The sequence below is a fragment of the Protopterus annectens genome, chromosome 7.part0 (assembly GCF_019279795.1).
Source record: "Protopterus annectens isolate FY-2018-M chromosome 7.part0, PAN1.0, whole genome shotgun sequence".
Lineage (NCBI taxonomy): Eukaryota > Metazoa > Chordata > Ceratodontiformes > Protopteridae > Protopterus > Protopterus annectens.
Genome location: NC_056739.1, coordinates 875,602,196 through 875,624,750, shown reverse-complemented (window position 1 = coordinate 875,624,750; position 22,555 = coordinate 875,602,196). Strand labels below are relative to the sequence as shown.

The window sequence follows — 22,555 nt, the reverse complement described above, 5'->3', positions numbered from 1 at the left end:
CTGTTTGTCATGCTCAAGAATACCCATAATATTCATCTTCCTTTTATCTATAAATGTAGCAACCTCTTTTATATATCCATTGAGAAATTCTTTAAGTACCTTTATTGATTTATCATTTGTGAAATAAGTAAACTTAATATTTATATAAAAGTAATCAAGCCATATTAAGTTCACATTTACAAAGCTGTACATCACATATTAATATGTCACATAATTAAAGCAACATTTTATAAATTGTTCAATTTTTGTCTTCTCTTAAGCATCTTTTCTCCTCCAAAACATTTTCAACATGTATTCCTCACACAGTTTCCAATTTTTCTACATTTACTTCACCCTTTTCTAGAGATTCCATTTCCTGTTCTTTTATTTATTTTAAAATGTTCACTACTTCCAAGTATAGTTGTTTTATGATTTTGATTTGCATTTTCTATAAATTGTTTTTTTTTTGAAAGCCACCAGAATAAAACTTAAGGCCATGCTATGTCTAGGCAGTTCAGATCGTGTTATCCCAGCTCAAAAATAATTTCCTTACTTATACTCATTTACTCTCCCAGTATTCCTGATACAGTACTCTGTAGGGAATTTTGAAAGTTTGCCAACTCATTACACACTTAAAACATATGTTCCCAGTTACCTCTCTCTTCCTCATCACACCTCCAATATTTGTCATCTGCTTGAGGAAAAGCTCTTTGGGGTCTGATTATGGTATAAAAGTGTTTATGCAAATACTTCCAAGCAAAAATCATAATTCCTCTAGACTTTGTTGGATATTTGGGAGCCATACATATGTCCTACCATTGTTTTTGGGAATTGCATATCTAATCTCTCTTCCCAATCTTTTCTGACCTCTTCTGATTGATTCCTGTAGTTATGATGCAATATTTTATATGCCCTACTAAGTATCCCTTTTTTAACAGCAGCTTCTTTTCTCTATTCAATTAAAAACTCAATTTGTGCAGACCTTTCATTTAAGATTCCTCTATCCATTTCTCTTTGTCTGTACTCTATCAACCCCTAATAGGGAAGGCAATAACTAACCTTTAATCCAAATGTGTTGTTGGCCTCTTCCCATTCTGTTAACTTTCCTTCTCTGATATTTGTTCCCAATACCTTGGTTTATTTGCCAGCTTTCTCTAGTAAATTCCATCCCCTCTTATCTATTCACAATACCTCTATTGGCAGTTATCCTTGTCTGCAGAATCTCCTTTCTCCATTCATGTGTTGGCTTCGTTCTTAGAATGCATTCTTCTACTCTGAGTATAATATTCTGTATGACTGTTTTTCCTCCTTAAGGAGCTATGTCCAAAATCACATTCTTTCCCTTTTTTCTTGAATTACCCCCCCCCCCGTTTCATCATCCCTTTCTACTTTGAATTGTAACTTTCTGCTTGTGATATGTATATGACCTTTAACTGTGTATCTCTAAAATATCCCTTCAAGTCAGGTAATCCTACCTTGTGCTATTGGAAGAATCAACTTATACCACTTGACTCTTGCCCTTGTGCCCTCCCAAATAAAATTCTTCAACTCTTTAATTACTATCCACAGCTTTTACTCTGATTGATAAAAATATACCTGACCTTTATACAAAACTAAAAGGACTAAAACATTTTCACTGCTTGTATTTTACTATCCATATCCATAAACAAGTGCTTCCTATTTCTCAGTTTTTGTGTCATCTTTTGTTTAGTCACTTCCCACATATCATTAGCTGCCATAACAGAATCACTTTTAATCCACACTCCTAAATACTTTATTTTATCATGTCCCCATAAATATGGGTATAGCTTAACTAATTCATGCATGGTTACATAGTTCATAGCTATAGCCATTGTTTCACCTTCATTATTTTTTTTATCCTTAAAAAAAAAAACGGTCACATAATGTTCCACAACAAAGAGATATCCTTTTCTGGTTCCATCAGGTACAAAATAATATAATCTGCAAGTAAAGACAACTTTTATTAAATACCATACCAATTATATCCTTGAATTTCTGAGTCCCTTACTTTATTTGTGTTATATTTAAAACAATAAGAAAGAGAAAGAGGACACCCTTCCCTCCAGTCCTTCATGTATCCTTCTAATTAACTTTATTATTACATCAGGAAATGCAAATACTTCCATTCCCTATTCATAAATCCTAGTTTAATCTGTCAAATTCTTTTTCTGATGGTGTCAAATGTTTGCCTCCCCTCCTGGAAACAACATGGGTCCATATCCATCAATTTTGGCATCACCTTGGTCATTCTTTTAGACATTATGCATATAATCACTTTATAATCATGGTTTAAAATTGATATGAGCCTATGTGAAGCTGGATCAGATAGATCTTTACCATCTTTAGGTATTATAGCTACCACAACTTTTTTCTAGGATGTTTGTGTCTCCCCTACTTTTAAAATACTGTTAAACAAAACCTTTCAGATCTTTATCACTTTCTTCCCTCCTAGCTAACAAACATCCACTGGAATACCATATGTTCCTGGAGACTTTCATCTAGATAGGTTGTACATTACCATTTTATTTCATCTCCTCTTAACTTACGTTTTAGTTGTTGAGCCTTATCTACCTCTAATCTTGGTATGTTTAAATCTTCAGTAAATATTTCCATTTGTGCTTTTTCTTGATTTCCTCACTTATCTGCTTTAAAGATGTTTTATAAAATGTCTAAAATATCTCTAATACTTCTATAAGATTTCTGGTTATTTTTCTTTTTATAGGCTCCCTAAGTTTGGCAACATCCCTTTCTATTTTCTGTTGCTTAAGTTGTTGTACCAAAAGTTTTTGTGCCCTGGAGTTGTCAAAAAGTTGCTTAACAGCAATTTTTCTAAACTCATGCATATTATCCATGTACTCCCTTATTTTTCTTTAGTACTTTGCAGTTGTGACTCTTCTTGTTCTGTGAGATTCCCCTTATTTTGTAATATTTTAACCTTTGTCAGTCCCTCTAAATAATTCTTATTACTTATTACCCGGGTCTATTTCTTTTATTTCAACCCCTATTTTAAAACTCCACTTTTGTTTTATCTCGTTCATTAGCTGTAACTTTTGGAGTACTTTATACCTTCCATAATAACTCCCAGAAAATTTCTACAACCTATTCCTTTAAATTCCTCTCTTTTTAACAGGTTGGCAGGGGAAGCATCACTGTCTTATTTATACTTCATTATTCTGCATTTTTGTCTTAATTATTGGCACATGATCTGAAGTTGTTATTGAATGTGTGTAAAAGTTCTCAATTAAATGCACACGTTCCCGTGAAATATAATTTCTGTCTGGTCTAGCCCACTTATTGTACTGTGGTGAATATGTAAATTCTCTAGAGTTCCTTCTGCTGAATTCACATTTTTCATACCAAGTATTTTCATTTTTTTTTTCAGAAATATCCCTATTTTTATTTTTTTCTCTTCTAGGCCTCCCACGGATACATCCTTATTGCTGTAAATCAAATTCCACTCCCCACTTACAAGTAATATTCCCTGCTGAAAGCTGATAATTTCTCCCAAAACTTTTAAGTTCCATAATAGTAGTTTTAAATGGGAAATAAATACATGGCAGTATAATCCTCATCTCTTCCCAGTAGCTCCTTGCTACTACACAGCTGCCATTATTATCTTTTTTCCTCTTCTGTCACTACTGGAGCTCCTCTGTCAATTAATGTAAGTACTCTTTTCTTTTGTCCCTGATAATCTGCAGAATATCCATCCTGAAATCATTTGTTTATCAAATACACAAGCTCAGTTCTTTTCAAATGATTGCTATTTTTATTGTACATTCCTTAATGTAATTAAGTATTCTTTCATTTTTGTCTATACCTGTGAGATCATTCACATTCCAAGATAATAATGGAAAGTGTCGCCATTAAAGTAAGAAGTCATCATTCCCACATACTATATAAAGTAGTTTCTTTTAAATATCTTTTTCCTGATTTGGGTTACATCCACCCATTAATGTTTGGTAGGTTAATCCTGTATATATGTATTTTTCTTATCAATTTTGGAACTGATGTCACATCTTACAAGCTTTCTTGTTCTAATAAAAAAGTAAAAAAAAAAATACCCCGGAACATCTCTATAATATGATAATTTATGTAAACACATTAACTGTGTACAACTTCAAATAATAAAGTTTAACTATCTTAATAGGACCATTTATGCCAAATAGCTGCTAACACAGTCCCTTATTAACCTAACTTGAAACAGAGGTTATCCTTGCTAAGACGCATGTTATTGCCTGTGCTTTTACTTCCATTATTGGGGGTCTGCCCCCCCATCTGAAAACAGCTTGTATGCTTTCAGAAATTATTAACTTTTAGCCTTGATGAAACCAGTGTTCTGTCTTTTATTCCCCTGTTATTGACTTCTTTTAATGAAAATGTAAGAGAAAAAAAGAAACCATTGAGAGATTCATGTCCTCTCAACGTATTCCAAGGTTTCTTGAGTAATACTTCTCTGTCTGTCTTCCTCTACCATCACTGATAATGAGGTGAGTAACCAGATGATATATATGCACCAGTGACAGAGGCTGGCCTTAATGCAAGTAAGAACAGAGCAGATGGAGTTTTAGTATCAGTTATTTACACCAGTGACATATCAAGAAGCTGGAATATGTTGAGAGGATGAGAAGTTCTCAGTGTGTGCTTACAAGAAGCCTCCAGATTTGTAGATAAAAGGGTGAGGAGTATTGAAGGCATTGCTGAGCATGGGCAAACCACGTGTGATAAGGTGCCTTTGAACAAACCAGTATGGACATATACCTGTTTTGAATACAGGTAATTACAAACAGTCTTCTGAAATGAAGCCTGTGGATCAATTGACCTCGAATCCAGCAAAAGAGTAATGCAAATGAGGCGAAAAATGCTTGGAAACGCTCAATAAAATTTTATTTAAGCCAAAAACCTTATAGCTTTTCGTCGGTGACTCTTCACCAACTTCTTCAGAAAGTTTAAAATATTGCGCCACTGAAGTGACGTGTTTAAATATTAAAAACATATATCGTGTGATCAACACGCTCTCCACAATTCAAATTTGGGGAACAAATAGATTTTAAATTAAACAATGGATAAATATACAACTGTAATATTTTATCTAATATATTTTATCTACTGTTTGTCACATAAAGTAACTATATAAACACACTTAAACCAAAACTACCGTTGCTGATTACTACCAACTAAAAACAGCATGCAAACAAAACTGCTATTAAGCTGCTAACTTATTATTCCATAAATTACTAAAAACAAACTAAACCAAACTATTAAATAATAATAAATTCAAACCAAATGTCCTATATTTAACTCAAATAATAAATGAGCGAAAAACAAATAAATATATATATATGTGTATATATATATATATATATATATATATATATATATATATATATATATATACACACACACACACTATATATCAATATAAATAACTAAGCGGAGTTATACACGGTAAAGATTCACATATTCTTCTACCTTTCCAGGCTTCTCAATTTTAGTACACTAGTGATAGACAACATACTGTTCAAGCCCGGAAAATGATAGGCTTCAAGCTCTAACTGCCACATCAATTTCTTGTGGATACAATCTTGAAGAAGTACGTCTCCAGTGAAATCCATATTTCGAAGGATTCATGGTCATTTTTGGCTAGAGTTTGCAAAACACCGTTTAGCATAGACAGCCACTTCCTAACTATCTATGTGATAGATTTATATTCATCTATCCCTCATGATGTGGCAGTGGAATGGATCCAAGCGATCATGAGTTTCAAACAAGCACCAACTAAAGAAATCTTAATGCTCAGGGATCTCTTGGACATCATTCTAACATGTAATTTTTTTTTGTTCAATAATCGATGGTTCCACCAACTGATAGGGGTACCTGTGGGATCCCCCTGTGGGGCCAGCATTGCCAATCTGGTGATGGCTTTTTGGGAGAAGGAATTTGTATTTCCCAATGTTATAATACAAGAAAAAGCTTTATTATACACCAGATTTTTGGATGATATTTTTATCATCCTAAAGGGGGATAAGGAAGTGGTTGATTCTTTAGTAGAATGCTTTAACACCTCCACTGAATTTCTGAAATTTACTTCTAAATTTCCGGAGGATAGGATCACATACCTAGATGTGGAGTTGTTAGAGGACACATCTCAGAGTTGTTATCTAGCCAAGATGCATCATAAGACCACATTTTCCAACTCTTATCTGCACTTTGCCAGTAACCATCCAGTTCATCAAAATAAATTGATAATCAAAGGCCAGTTGGTCAGGGCGGCTAGAATGGTGTCGAGGGATAGTGATTTTCTAGAGGAATGCCAATTTATCCGAAATCTTTTTATCAATAGGGGTTATCCAGATAACTTGATTACAGAAATGTATGAGGAGGTTTGCATTAAGAGGGAGAATGGCACATACCTACCTACTTTAAGCCAGTCAGCAGTTGAGACTATTTTGCCACTGCAAAATATCCATTCTAATAGTGCTTACTCCTGCAGTTTCATTACTACTAATAATGTAGACGCGGGAGAAATAGCTTCTGTCATCAAGAATAATTGGGGTTTCCTTGTTTTGGATAGCCAAGGCTTTAGCCAGTTGGGGGCTTATCCTAAAGTGACCTACAGGAGAGGCCCAAATATTAAGAACATGTTGGAAATGAAACCCAAAAATAACATGGCCAGATCAGGTACGTTTAAATGTAGTATGTGCAAATATTGCCGGTATGTTCAAGCAGGTACCCATTTTATGGTCAAAGAGACCAAATATAACATCAAGGGGAGATTCAATTGCTCAAGTGCACATGTGGTTTACCTGGCCAAATGCTCCTCGTGTCATGTATTTTATGTGGGCAAAACGGACTGGAGGTTACAAGAGCGCCTATATGAACATTTATATGCTATCAAAAAAGAAAAATTGGATAATGCATTGGCAAAGCATATCAAAGAGAACCCTGACCCATGAATTCAACTTCATGGCCATCGATCAGATGTTGTTGGACAATAGGAAGGGTCCTGAATCATTAATATTGGAACTGAAGGAATTGATGTGGCAGTTAGAGCTTGAAGCCTATCATTTTCCAGGCTTGAACAGTATGTTGTCTGTCACTAGTGTACTAAAATTGAGAAGCCTGGAAAGGTAGAAGAATATGTGAATCTTTACCGTGTATAACTCCACTTAGTTATTTATATTGATATAGAGTGTATATATATATATATATGTTTATTTATTTGTTTTTTGCTCATTTATTATTTGAGTTAAATATAGGACATTGGTTTGAATTTATTATTATTTAATAGTTTGGTTTAGTTTGTTTTTAGTAATTTATGGAATAATAAGTTAGCAGCTTAATAGCAGTTTTGCTTGCATGCTGTTTTTAGTTGGTAGTAATCAGCAACGGTAGTTTTGGTTTAAGTGTGTTTATATAGTTACTTCATGTGACAAACAGTAGATAAAATATATTGGATAAAATATTACAGTTGTATATTTATCCATTGTTTAATTTAAAATCTATTTGTTCCCCAAATTTGAATTGTGGAGGACGTGCTGATCACATGATATATGTTTTTAATATTTAAATATGTCACTTCAGTGGCGCGATATTTTAAACTTTCTGAAGATGTTGGTGAAGAGTCACAGACGAAAAGCTATAAGGTTTTTGGCTTAAATAAAATTTTATTGAGCGTTTCCAATTGTTTTTCGCCTCATTTGGGTTACTCTTTTGCTGGATTCGAGGTCAATTGATCTGCAGGCTTCATTTCAGAAGTTTGTTGTGTCTTTTTGGAGTCGTTCATTAATTACAAACAGTCCCCACATTGAAAATGTGTGCACAGGAAGGACATTGGAGAGAGGTTTAAGTTGTGAAACTAACAGCATTGTGTACTATGCACAATGCCAGCCATGTAATAATGCATTCTGTATTGGTTGCACTTGTGGGAAACTGAAAGGCAGAATAGCTGAGCATGCAAGAGCACTCGGAAATGATGATGTAATAAATGCTTTGGGGAAGGCACAACAAACAGTGCAAAAACTTTAAATTTATTTTTCACTTAACGATAGAATATTTGAGATCTGATTTAAAAACAGTTTTGGGCAAGTACAAACTATGTGGCAGTTTAGATTTAATGCGTTTTAGTTTCCAAGATTGAATATCAGTGTAAATTTAGCAAGTTTTTTGAAGTGTAAGACTTGCAGTGTTAAAGAGAAAATATGGCTGGTGAATGTTTACTGACTCAGTTTACTATTTAAAGGAACTTGTTTTATTTTAAATATCCGATGACGTTCTATAGATTTGTTGTGAGAAGAAAAGTGCTTACTATTTATTACAAGTACTGCTTTTCTGGTTAAGTGCTTTATTGTAATTTTAGTTACATCATCATAAGAATTCAAATAACATTTGCAAAAATCCAAGTGAACTGTCAAGTAGAGAGGATTAGAAACCATATCTAACGAGAGGAGAAGCAAGTATATATGTAGGTTGATCTATATAAAACCAGTGGATGCAATGTATATAAATGTATAAGCTGGAATATAATTACCTGTGTACTATTAGTAGGCAAAGACAGCAAGGAGGCAAGTGAAATAGATGAATAATAATGCTTGATGATAACCCAACAGGGCTAGACACCCAGTGGTGTAAACCTTGGCTCTAGATGATTGTCACAGTTGAAGTGACCCCATGTGAAAAATGGGGAAAAAGGGGGATGCAGATGAATGAATGCTAGTGATGAATAAGCAGGCTCATCAGCCTTTACCCTTAAAACATGAACATTTGTCTTGTTTGAAGTTATTTCCTTCTGGAAATGGTGAAGGTAAGAGATTTGTTTGATATTATCTACAAGAGTTCAAGGAGGCAGGAGCAAAATTTTGGAAATGGGAGTTTTCCCCAACAGCTAGGGTGTAAAGGTGTCTATTAACCTGAATAGCAGTATGGTTTCTAAGAACTGGATCAGAGGAATTTTTTTCCAAGAGACGTATGTCTTTGTGAAGAAGCTTAAAGGCTAGCAAGTTTAGACAAAAGGGGGCCCTTGAAGGTATCTGAAACCATTTTCTTTTTTTGTTTGTTTGATGGAAGTGCGCATAGCAAGGAACACCATTGTAAGGAAAATAAGTGTTTTTACTTTGTCTTCTGCAAATAGAGAAGTGCTCTGAGAAGAACAAAGGGCAAAAATAAGGCATCCCTTTTCTAGTCTTGCTATGAAGATGTTAAGAGCAGTGGCTGTTATAGGTTCATAGGTAGGTACTAGGCTATCTGCCCAAGGGCATTTATAAGCCTAGCTAGAATGTGTTGGCTTTCGCCTCCCTTTTAAATTAGTTTCCAGGGCCTCTGTCTAGCAGGGACACTGAAGTGATCCCAGGGGTAAATTTACGGTTTCCCATCCACTCATCAAGATTTCTCTTGAAGAGAGTCAGTGAGGGGCTTTGCTTAACATAAACTGGGATTCTATTCCAGAGTGAGGGAAGTCTCTGCGACAGGAATCTATCCCTGCAGCATGTCCTGTTTATCGTTGTGCTGAGGTTTAATTCACTGGCGTGTGGCTCTAAGAGATTTGGTTTTCTTGAGGTGGAGCATGTCCATTAATTCCGGGTTGTACATGGCCTTATACGTCAGGCAGAGATCACCTCTGAGCAGGTGGTAAGCAACCGAGTAGAGCTGGAGTTTCTTTAGTCGAGCTGCATAGGGCATCTCTTTGAGGCCCATGATCCTCTTGGTGAGGTACTTCTGTGGTCTTTCCAGCTGTTGCAGGTGTCGAGTAAGGTGCATTCCAGTTGGAGCATTGTACTCTGTTATGGGCCATGAGTGATGAGTAGAGGGACACAATGACCTCTCTCGATCTAGAGGTGAACCCTTTCGTGATTAGGTGAGCTACATAGAAGGAATTTCTAACCACTATGGCAATGTGATTTTCAAAGGAGAGGTTGCTATCTACCCGAGTCCCTAATTTCATCTTCTGTACTTAGTGGATTACCACCTATGTGATAATTCGTGGGCACTTTGTTTTTCCCAAAGGGGATGACTATGCATTTTTTGGCATTCAGCTTGAGGCCATGGTTCTGACATCAGGTATCTGTCTCTGTAAGACCCTTCTGGAGAATGTCTGTGTCAACTGGAGAGTCGATTATAGCCCCCAGTTTGCAGTTATCTGCAAACTTGGTCAGCCATAGTCCTCCCTTGCTTGCCTGTACCTTAGAGAAGTATATACCGAACAGGAGGGGTCCCAGGACCGAGCCCTGTGGGACACCACTTGTAACTGATTTAGAGTCTGACATGCCACCCACAACTCTGACCATGTGTGTTCTATCCGTGAGCCAATTGGCAACCCATCTTGTGACATAGGGGTTAATGTTCAAGCTGGTGAGCTTATTTATGATGCCAGAGTGAGGAATGGTGTCGAAAGCCTTAGCCGAGGTCCAGGTAGGCTGTGTGGACTACCTTTCCTTCATCTATGGCCTTGGTAACTGTTTCAAAGAAGTCAACTAGGTTTAGGAGGCAGGATCTGCCTTTAACTAAGCCGAATTGGGTAGGGTCCAGTGTCTGGAGGTTCCCAGTATCTCTGTTTATGAGTTCCATGATGATTCGCACCATAGCTTTGCAGACCAGGCTAGTCAGGCTTATAGGGCGATAGTTCCTAGGTTCTGTTGTGGCACTACCTTTGTGGAGCGGGATGACTGTTGCTGTACACCATTCTTTGGGTACTTAGCCTGTGGTAAGGCTGAGTTTGAACAGTGAATTTAGGTGAGGGTTTAGTTCCTTTTGGAGCTCGTGTAAGACGCAGCCTGGGATACCATCCAGTCCCATTGATGCTGTGTTTTTAGCTTTGGAGAGGGCTGTTTTTCTTGCATGTCTGTGATGTCTGGGGGCTCTGCATTATTCTGGGATGGACACGGGCCCTTTTGGGGGTGAGTGGGGGTGAAGTTTGCACTGAACCTGTCAGCCAGGATGCTGGCAATGTCAGTTGGTTCAGTGTATTTTTTGCCATTTTGCACTAGCTCAGAGCATATCTGAGAGTTGCCACCTAATTTTTTGACATAGCTAAAGAACACTTTGTAGTTATCTTTTGAGTCTTTGGCAATTTTTCTTTTGAAACTGGCCTTGGATGATTTTATGAGGGATCGTAGTTTCTTGCTATTATTAATCAGTGATGCCTTTCCTTTTTGGGATTTTGCTCTATCATGTAATAGTTTCCTCCTTCTGTTGTATAGCTTATTTATGGCCGGGGGCCACCAGACTGGTTTCCTCTTTTTGGAGGAGTGAGTCTTGGTTTTACTTGTGATGGCTCGAGCCATGCATTCCTGTAGATGCTCATAGAATGCATTTGTAAAGGATTCTGCGGTTTGGGCAGCATTCTTCTTTAGCAAGGGGGATTTGAAACTTTCCACCTCGGTCTTGAAAAGTATGAAGTTGGCTTTTGAAAAGTTTTTCACAGTGGTTTCCTTGATTGGGGGTGGGGTCGGGGTGTGGATGTGGATGTCCAGTGTGATTAGTTTATGATCTGATCTTACCAGCAAGGAGTTTACCTCAGGTGTGGAGCACTGATACCCCATGTTGGTGATGATCAGGTCCAATATGTTGTCACCTCTTGTGGGCATGGTGACCAGCTGTTCCAGTGTGTTTGAGTTTATAAACTCTAGGAAGCATTGGGCAAAGGAGTTTGTACTATAGTAGTAGTAGTTATCCCAGTCATTGTTTGGGTAGTTGAAATATCCCAATATCATGGTGTTAGGGTAGGACCTTTATATTTTCCAGTGTTCTCAGGAATGCAGAGTGGGGGTCCTGAGACAAAGTAGGTAATCTGTAGCAAGCTACGATCTGAAAAGCAGCTTTGCCCACTGTTAGTTGCACATGGATGGTCTCCATGGCCTCGTGCTGTGCTACTAACCTGGAGGTGTGGGTATCCTTTATGAAAATGGATACACCCCCTCTTTTTGTATTCGGTCCGGGTTCTGGGGCCGAAAGGTATGGTATGAGTTGCAGCCTGGTAGTGCTGGGGTGCTCTCTGGAGCTTTGAACCAGGTTTCTGTTACTGCACAGATATCGATTTGCTCCATGCTAAGGAGTGCCTCAAGTGCGTGCATTTTGAGGTTTAGACTTCTGGCATTGAGTAGCATTACCCTCAGTTTCTGGTTACTTGTTTTGTGTATGGAGGTGGGTTTGTCTTTTGAGCCTTGCCTAAAAAAGGCACTATGGGGGTGGCAAGAGCCTTGGCCAGTATTCGAAAGCCTAAGGGTGACAGATGCAAGCCATCTCTGGCGAAGTAGCGTGGCTTGTCAAGCATGTCATCCCAGGCTGACAGACACTGGATCCCCTTTGAATTTCACCAATAGCTTAGCCAATTGTTAAAACTGATACTTTTTTCTTTGTACTGTGGCATCATTCTTGGTGAGGGCAAGATGCTACTCAGGGTCAGGGTCATACTGGCCTGGGCTACATGATCAGCGAGCTCCTCTGTCTCTTTTCATGTAGTCCAGGGAGGTACGTCTCAGGTCGTTCACACCAACATGTACAATGACAGAGTCATATTTGTACTTGTTTTGGAGTGACCTGAGTGCTTGTGTTATGTGGCGGATCCTGGAACCCGACAGGCAGCTTACAGTAATCTTCTCCTTGTTCAGTCTAGTGAGTAGAACGTCAGTGTGCCTGACAATAGAGTCACCTATTACTAGTGTATTGGGTGTGTTGTTATGCCTTAAGGGCTGTGGTTGCGTGACACACTGATTTTGTGAAGTATGTGATACGTGGTGGTTGTTTGAGGGTGGAGGTTGCTTGGATGTCTGCTTTGGAGGTCTCTGCTGCTTAAGCAGATTTTTATTTAGAGCCGCCGAGTATGTTTTTGTGTATTTATGTGTGTGATTTGCTGGTGTATGTATGACTGTTTTATGTGAGACTGGAAGTGTGGTGCAAGTGTTTCCCTTCTCCTCCTGACTGGCTGTTCCAGCCTTAGGTTGAGAGAGCTTGGCCTCCAGTTTGGCTGTATATTTGCATCTCTCCCATACATTTGTCTGTTGGAAGGAGGAGAGGGTTGTCTTTGTACATGAGGCAATTGTAACATTGCCTCAAGATTCCCAGATTCACCAGCTGGACTGTAGAGTATACCTGAAACTGCCCTTTGGACATGCCTGTATGGGTAAATGAACTGTTTTACTGGATGTCCGGTAGGGACGAATAGGGAGCCTTGTACTATTGTATAGTAAAGGGGAAGGTGTAGTCTTAGCATTTTAGTGCTTACTGAGAGCTTGGAGCAAGTGCTGGGCTGTAAAAGGAAAGTTAGAGTGCTTAATTTGAGAGTTTGGCTAGTTCCAAGGGAAAAATTGAAGAGCAGACTTCATGGAGCCTGGAATAGTTTAACCCTAGCTAACCGGCGGTGCGCAAAACCGCGCAAATGTGGGTTTTAAGGCAGGGAGATGAAAGACCTAGGAATTAGCTCAAAACAGCCAGTAAACTACTAGTTGCTGGGCTGAGACCACTCCTCCAGGGACAGATAGGCTGCTCAAACCTCACTACTCTCACTGGTGAAAAGAGAAACTTCCTCCTATCCAAGTAAGGATAAGGGCAACACAGGAACTTATACCACAGCCCTGATTTCAGCAGAACCTGAAAATTGGACTAGACTAGCTTAGAAAAGGCGGGAAACAAGAATTTTTTTTTGTTTTTTTCTTTTTTTAAGCAGAGGATACAATAAACTTCACAAAAAACTTTAAATCCTTTTAACAGGCTAGCGCACTTTAGAGTGTAGCCTATGCTGGCTTAGACGAGAAGATTGGAAATATTGTAGGTGAAGTTCAGTTGATTTAGTCCTTTCTGAGATTATTGTAATGTGTGGGCTTTAATGGAGAGAGTTTCATCAGTCAGTGCATCAAGATGTATTTACTATATCACCGTGGGTAGGGGAGAGTATATAATCATCTATTTGCATTTAAACACACAGCTATGTTTCTTATTCGTTTATAAATACCTTAAACAGGCAAATGCATGGAAATGGAATCTTCTTTTGTTTATTGCATTTGGTTGCTGGAACAATTTGACTGGACACCAAGACTGAGAGAAAATCTCTGTTGCAGTAGTGTCAACAGCTACAATAGTTTCAGCAGTTTACCATACCAATTTTCCATACCTCTGCTATGAGACTGAAGTCATTTGTAGCCCCTCTCACAACTTACTGTACTCTTGTCAGTTGTGCTGTGCCGTAGTTGTTGTGTTATAACATTGTACTTATTTCTAACAACCACTGTGTTGCAGGTAAAGCACAATGAGTTTTAATGCAGTGGAGGTTACTGAAAGATGACCTGCTAATCTATGAAAACAAGTGAGTGATTCACAGAGCTGAATTATAATATAATCTGTTGACACAGGGGCAGCATCTTAAAAATAATTTGAGATGAACGTGCATGGCATTACTGTTTAAAGTAACTGAATGAGGCATTTAACTTACTTCAGACAAGCAGTGTAGACTGCTGTTTGCATTTTAAGACTTGACCGCGGTGGTGGTGCTGCAGTAGCGTTCTCGCCTCACAGTAAGACGCTGTCCGGTTCGATTCTCAGCTAGACCGTCTTATACGTGGAAACATGCGTGAATGGGTGTACCTTCGTTGAAGGTTGTGCGTCAGGCCTGGCAAGCCGGTGCGTAAAAAATCAACTGCCAATTACTAGCGGACCGGAGTTCTGCTGTGGCGACCCCTAACCGGGAAAAGCCGAAAAACACAAAAAAGAGAGGGATTTCTTTAGTTTGTTTGGTTCTCTGACAAAAGGCAATAGTGTGTTACACACTCCCCCTCTGTCTTTCAAGAGCATCATAAAAAACATTGATAATGACATATATGTGAAATGTTCCCTTAAGAAAGAAAAATTAGATAAAATAGTAACGTTTTGTCTGACGTTTACAGTTCCTGAACATTACATTCCTGTCTGAGTAATTTCAGATGGAACAGTAAACTCCAATGTATTATAACCACATAATTTGCATTATCACAAATTGTTCATGTCCTGCTTTGCACATGAGAAGTATTGAACAAGTATGACACAAAACCATTGTATGCAACACTGTAGCAGTTTTGCACTAAAGTAAAGATCTTTAAGTGGGTGACTAACTTAATAATTTTGTTTCAGGCTGTGATAACACATTGCTCAGTGTAATGTTGGAGCTGTGTCACATTTTGGGCTTTTCACTGACTTACATTTTGTTAGTTAAATTGTGAATTATTAATGATTCATCAGAATTCTTTTCATCATTTAATTGGATCATAGGATTATAGTAGGTTACTAGTCTAATGACCCTAGGGCTTTTACAAACTTAGCCAAGTTTTACCCTTATTTCCATGATCAGCACCTGTCGCCCCTGTCCAAGAGGAACAAAGGTGGAACCCCTGGGGTGAATTTAGGTTGCCTATCCAATTGCCCAGATTGCGTTTGAAGAGGGCCAATGAGGTGTTCTGCTTGATATGAAGCAGGAGTCTGTTCCAAAGGTGTGGTAACCCCTGGGTTCCAAATCTGTCCCTCCAGCAGGTTATTATTAATGTCACATACAGATTAAGGCTGTTAGAGCGAGTAACCAGCGTACCATTTGACTTACGGATATGCATCATTTCCAATAAAGCAGGGTCAGAGATTGCTTTATATGCAAGGCAGAGATCGTCTCCGAGTAGTCTGTATGTGAAACAGAATATAATAACAGTGATTTCAGATGATCCTAATAGGACAGATGCTGAAGACCTTGAATTTTCCTTGTGAGGAACCTTTGTGGTCTCTCCATTTTCTGCAGGTGCTTGGGAAGGTACATACCAAAAGAGGCATTGTATTCATTATTGGCCTGATAAGGAAAGAGTACAAGGGAGGTTATAACTTCTTTTTTACTGGAGGCAATGCCCTTATTTATGAGTTGAGCAGTATAGAATACCACTGTGGAGACATGGTGATCAAAAGTAAGGTTGCCTAGGTCCCTCACCACTGAGTGCATACTTAGGGTATTGTTATTGATGTGGTAGTTATCAGAAACATCACTCTTACCGAAAGGGATGATAATACATTTTTTGCATTGAGTTTAATGCCATCACTTTGGCACTAGACATTTGTTTGTGTAAGACCCTCTTGTAAGATGTTAATATTGTTTGGAGATTCTATGACCACTCCCAGTTTGCAGTCATCGGCAAACTTTGTCAGACACAGACCTCCCAGGACTTATCCCTGTGGAATACCACTGGTTACACGTCTGCTGCTGGAGGTGGATTCCCCTACTTTGACTATATGGGTTCTATCAGTGAATCATTAGTAACTCATCTAATGAGATGCGGGTTGATACCTAGTTGGGTGAGTTTGTCAATTATGCTTGTGTTGGCTGTCTAGGTAGGCTGTATGCACAGATTTCCCCTCATCAAGGGCCTTGGTGACTGTCTCGAAGAAGTCCACCAGGTTTACCAGGCATGATCTCCCTTTGACAAATCCAAATTGAGTAGGATCAGGTATTTGGAGGTTACCAGTGTCTTTGTTGGTGAGGTCCATGATGATTCTTTACATGGCCTTGCAGATAAGGCTAGTCAGGCTAATAAGTCTATAGTTCCCAGGGTCAGTGGAAGCACAACCTTGTTCCCAGGATCAGTGGAAGCACAACCTTTTTAAAAGGGGATAACAATGTCCTTTTTCCATTCAGCTGGGACGAAGGGACAAAGCCAGTGCTTAGACTATGATTGAAAAGAGTACCCAATGGTGTTGCTAATTCTTGTTTGAGCCCATGCAGGACACAGCCTGGGATGTCATCAGGTCCCATGGATGCTGTTTTTTTTTACCTTAGAGAGGGCATTCATGACCTACTCTTTAGAGGTGCAGGGTAGAGGACAGGTGGTAGGGATGTCTTTGGGTAAGTGTGGTGGAGAAAGGGGAGTGATGTTTTCACAGAACCTGTCAGCTAACAGGTTATCAGTGTCCACAGGCTTGATATATGCGTTGTCATTAACTACCAGTTCAGCACAAATCTGAGCCTTTCGTTTTTGGTTACAGGTGTAACTAAAGAATGCCTTATGGTTGTTCTTAGTTGAGGAAGCTGGTTAGCTTTGGAGAACTTTACAAGGAGTCTTATTTGCTTGTTTAAGCTAAGGAGGGAGTGTTTCCAGTTTGGGGCTTGCTCCTTCTTACTCCTAGACAGCAATTTCTTCCTCTTATTTAAAGCCTGTTAATGGCAGTTGTCCACCAGACAGGTTTGCTCTTTCTTGAGGAGCTTGTTTTGGTCCTATCAGTTACGTCCAAGTCAATGCAGTTGTTCATGTGTTTGTATAAGGCATTTTTGTAGAAGTCAACATAATTGCCAGTTCCATCTGAGGGAGAAAGTTCAGTTAAGGTATTTATACCATCGAGTAAGAGGTTATAATCTGCTTTGAAGAATTTTTTTAGTTTAGTTTGTGCTACCGGGGGGGGGGGGGTCAGGTTTGATAGTAACTTCAAATGAGACTTATTTATGGTCTCTCACCAGAGAAGACCTCACAATGAGGGTGCTACAGTGGCCCCTCATATTGGTAAGCACCAGATCCAGGATGCTGGCACCCTTTGTGGGGGGGGGGGGGGTTCAACTAGCAGGTCCTGGACACTGGAGTTAATGAAGTTGAGGAACTTTTGGTAAGTGAGCTTCCGCAAGAGTAATTTCCCCAGTCAATGAATAGGTAGTTAAAATCACCCAAAACCATGGTGTTCGGATGTGTCTTGATAGACTCAAGTGGATCCAAATAGGCAGAGTGGGTGTTCTGATTCATGGAGGGGGTCCTGTAGTTGGCAATGACTTGAATAGGTGTCCTACCAACAGTTAATTGTACCTTTAGTATATCCAGGGAATCATGCTGTCTAATCAAGCTGGAGGTGTATTTATCTTTAATGAATATTGATACACTGCCTCCTTTAGTTTTCACACCTTCAGTTTGTGGTCTGAACGTGTGGAAGGAGGTATAGGCTGATATGGCTGGGGTACTCTCCATGAAATTGAACCAGGTCTCCATGACTGCACAAATGTCTGTCTTCCAAGGTGAGGACTGCTTCCGGTGGCATCAAGACTCCTAGCGTTTAGCAGCAAAACCTTGAGGTTGTTCTTAGATGGAGTTTTTACATCAGGGAATTTTGTCCTTGAGACACTGCCTAAAAAAGGCACTATGCGGGTGGGAAGATCCTTGGCCAGTAGCCAAAATCCCAGGGGTAACAGATGATCATCTCTGCCAAAGCATTGAGGTCTGTCGATCATGTCATCCCAGAATGACAGATACTGGATCCCCTTGTAATGACACCAGAAAGTAAGCCAATTATTGAAGTCAATCATTTTCTGTTTGTATTGAGGCATCATTCTAGGTGAAGGTAAAATGGTGCTTAAGGCTAGGGACATCAGCCTGAGACACACAGTCCGAGAGCTCAATCATGTCTCTCTCCATATAGTTCAGAGAGGTACTTCTGAAGTCGTTCACACCAACATGGACTATGACAGAGTCATAACAGTACCTGTTGCTGAGAGACTTGAGTGCAAGTGTGATATGGCAGATCCTGGCACCTAACAAACAGCTGACCATGACCTTCTCCTTATCCAGCCTCATGAAAAGGACTTGTGTGTGCCTCATGATGGAATCACCTGTGACTAATATGTTTGGTTTTGTGTTTTGCCTTAAGGGCTTGACAGGTGAGACACCAGTATGTGAGCTATTATGTGTATTGTGTTCTATAGAGGAAGTATTATATGTAGCATACCTACATTTATATTTGGGAGGTCTCTGGTGTTTAGGTATGTTTCTGGTGAGGACCTCCACATATGTAGGTATGTAGGATGTGGATTTTGGTGGAGTAGAAGGTGAGATGTGCATGCCTACGACCTGCTCATTGTTATATATACTGACTGGTGTGTGGGAGAGCATGGATTCAAGGTTCTTAATATAGTAGCATCTCTCACATGTTGAGTTTGTGTGGTCTAGGAGCAGAGGGTTGTTGGTGAACATGAGGCAGTTACTACAGAGTCTCAGGATGCCCATGTCGACCAAGCTGGCTGGAGAAACTGTGGGAAATTGTACATCCATAGTGTTAGATAAATGTATATGGTCAGGAGGAGAGGTCACACCCAAGAATGACTAGTGAGTGAGAGGTGTATTGTAACCTCTGAGGCTAAGTTTAGTGGTCTACCTGACAGTAAAGTTGAGCCTCGAAAAACCTCTGAAGGGCCACAAGCAAAGTGCTAAGGGAAAATTTTAATGACCAAAACGTTTACTATAACCATCAATGGTGACTAACGCTACACACAAAAAGCACAGATGCATGGCTTATATAGAACAAGAAGTAACCCTTTTAACTCAAACTAGCAAATAAGATGCAATCTCTGAGCTCTAGTCCAGTCACCCTCGATTAGATGGGACCCAGACAGCGCTCTCCTCCCACAAGGATGCAGAATGGCCTTATTCAACAAAGATGGATTGAATTTGATGCTTAGAGGTTACAAAACAGACCGAGAAACAGCAAGCCTGGAACTGGGCTATGCTACAGCCGAACTAGTACAGCTTGCAGTAAAATGTGGCCAGACACAGTTCCGACAATTCAGACAAGACAGTAGAATATAAATACAAATTAAAAGTGCAATATTAAGAACAGAAGCAGGCACTTGTAGTTAGTTGGAAGCAATGGATGCCTCAGATCTTTCAGTATCTCAGTGAAGAGCTGGGTTTTCATGCTGAAGTGATACAAGGCAATCTAGATTCCGTAAGACTGAATATAGACTATGCTAAGTGCAGAAGTATTTGAAATTTAACTAGCTTAAAATCATAGTCACAATAGCAAAAAAAACAGTATAAAGTAGCAATTCGGTAGGGCAATGTTCTCAATGTAATCAGGCTACTAACAAGCAGTTATAAAAGACGTGGTATAAATGCAATTGAACACTTTTAAGAATAGCAGCAAAAGCAAAATAAAGTATTAAAGTAGGAAAAGGCACAATATAAATACATAATAAAAAACGTAGCACAAGAGCAAAAGCAAGGGTCAAATCTTATATTCAAAGCCAGATACGTTTATTAGTAAAACAAATGGATAAGCGCTTTCGCTAAAAAATAGCTTCATCAGATCACAATGTTTGCTTAACATAGACAGTTTAAATACTAAAGTACATGGTGAGTACAATTCAAATGAACTAATCATCATCACACATCAATTAGTTCACTTAACATTTAAAGCAGCAAATACAAAAGTATATCAGTGCATTCATTACTGCTACTAATCATATAAAAATATATATATATATAAAATATATATATAAAAATATATATATAAAAAACTAACTCCATTTAAAAAAGCGCATCCTTTGAATACAACAAATGATAGTATAAAACTTTTATAAAAGTTTTCTTGTTGTTAAAATGCATTATAAAAATTATTTATATATATCTATTACAATTTAAAAATGACTAAATATTCTCATATCTTTATGTGTCTGCGTTTTCTAAGTGCAGGTTTGATAGAGACTTTGTCATTTAGTCCTGAGCCTCTATCTGCTCTTAGCAAAATAATCCAGTTGTTTTCCTTCTCCTCTGTATATGTCATTATGTTACCTCCTCTTGCATTAGGTTCTATTACTTCTAGTACCCTAAATTGAAATTCATGTTGAGTGTTGTGTAAGACAGTGTGCTTGGCTAAAGCATTCTGTGTATTACTTTTTCTGATGTTATAAATATGCTCTCTTATCCTGTCACGTAGTGGGCGGTTCATCTTACCCACATAAAATGATGAACATATTTTGCAAACTGCCAGGTAAACAACGTTAGGTGTCATACAATTCGCATGTGTTCTAAAATAAAATGTTTTACCATTATCTGGATGGATAAATGTGGTATTGTTGTCAATATAACAACAAAAATTACAATGACCACATTTTTCTGTATGTCCTGAACTAACATGCTGTATAGCTTTCTTAGGATAATAGAGGAGTCTTTTTAAGTTGTTTCTGTTCCTATATATAAAAGAGGGTTCTTTGCCAACTATGTTAGAAATCTCTTCATCAGCCTTTAGCATATCCCAGTGTTTACATATGATATTCTTGACTTCAAATAAGTCTGTTGTATAACTTGTTGCAAATTTGACATTCAAGGGTGTCGAAGAAATATCAGTTCTAATGATATCCTGTACTGGACCAAAATAAGGTTTACCTCTAGCATCACGTGAATTGAGGGCTTCAGTAGTGTATTGATCTATTTCACTAATTTTGTAGCCCCTATTCTTTAATCTATTTCGTAAACATGACAGATCTTTTTCTAAGCCTATTTCTGACGGATTTAGCCTAGAGCATCTTAAAGATTGTCCTTTAATTATATTTTTAAAAATGTAGGGTGGGTGCATACTTGTCCTATGTAGTAACATGTTGCTGTGACAAGGTTTCCGATATACCCCTGTGTTGATGAGACCATTGTGTAACCTTTCTACATAAACATCTAGGAACACCACTTTCTCATAGGAGTATTGCATAGTGAATTTCAAACAATTTGTCAAGCTATTCATGATGTTTAAAAACTTTTCTAAGTTATCTACTGTTCCATTCCATAGAAAAAAGACATCGTCTACAAATCTACGAAAGAAGATGACATATTCCTTAAAAAACTTTTCTTTAAACAAAACTTCTTGTTCCCAAAATGCTAGAAACATGTTGGCGTAGCTGTTGGCACAAGGAGTGCCCATTGCTACACCTTCATGTTGCTTAAAAATCTTATCATCAAACATAAACATGTTATTATAAAGCACAAGTTCAAGAAAATGGGCAATCAGATCTATCAACAATTCAGAATAGTCACTACATTCTTTTAAATAATTTGTGACAAAAGTTAAACCTAGTTCATTGGGTATTGCAGTGAACAAGGACTGTATATCTAGGGTGACAAAATAACAAGTATTAATATTGTCACAATGTGTGATGCATTCATAGAGGTCTACCAAAAATTGCTTTGTGTCACGTAAGACAAATTTATTTTTATTCAAAATGAGTCTTAAATGCTTCTCTATGAACACTGATAAATGTTCAGTAACCCACCCTCTTCCAGATACAACGGGCCTCATTGGTGGGTTACTTAAGTCTTTATGTAACTTAGGAAGTCCATAAATTAGAGGCAACATTGGTTTCTCAACCATAAGGTATTCATAGGTATTTCTATCAATTAAATTACTTTTGTAAATATCAGTAAGGGTATCAAATACATACCTACAGGTGTCATGAACGTCTGATGTATTAATGATACCATAAAATTTGTCTTGTAACATATCATGCATAGCATTCATGTAATGTTCTTTGTCCAGGACAACAACACCAGAACCTTTATCTGCTGGCCTAACTACAATATTCTTGTTTAATTGCAGGTTATTCAAGCTTTTTCTTTCATTGAATGTTAAATTATCTGATTTCTTTAATTTATTATATGTCTTAGTCTCATAGTAGTGATGCAACTCTTCCTCAGTTACTTTCAAAAAAGCCTCTACTAGAGGGTGATTTACGGGTACATAATCACTAAGATTCTTGAATATAGGGCCTTCTCTGACAGTGCTATCCTTATCCCTGAAATTATATTTCAACATTAAATTTCTG

General features: G+C 38.2%; 1 protein-coding gene across 1 annotated transcript in view; it reads left to right on the top strand.

Moving 5' to 3' along the window:
* LOC122806757 (beta-hexosaminidase subunit alpha-like) overlaps nucleotides 1–22,555 on the top strand; it is a 906,429-nt gene that overhangs the window by 370,827 nt on the left and 513,047 nt on the right. The gene's annotated exons all lie outside the window — the stretch shown is intronic.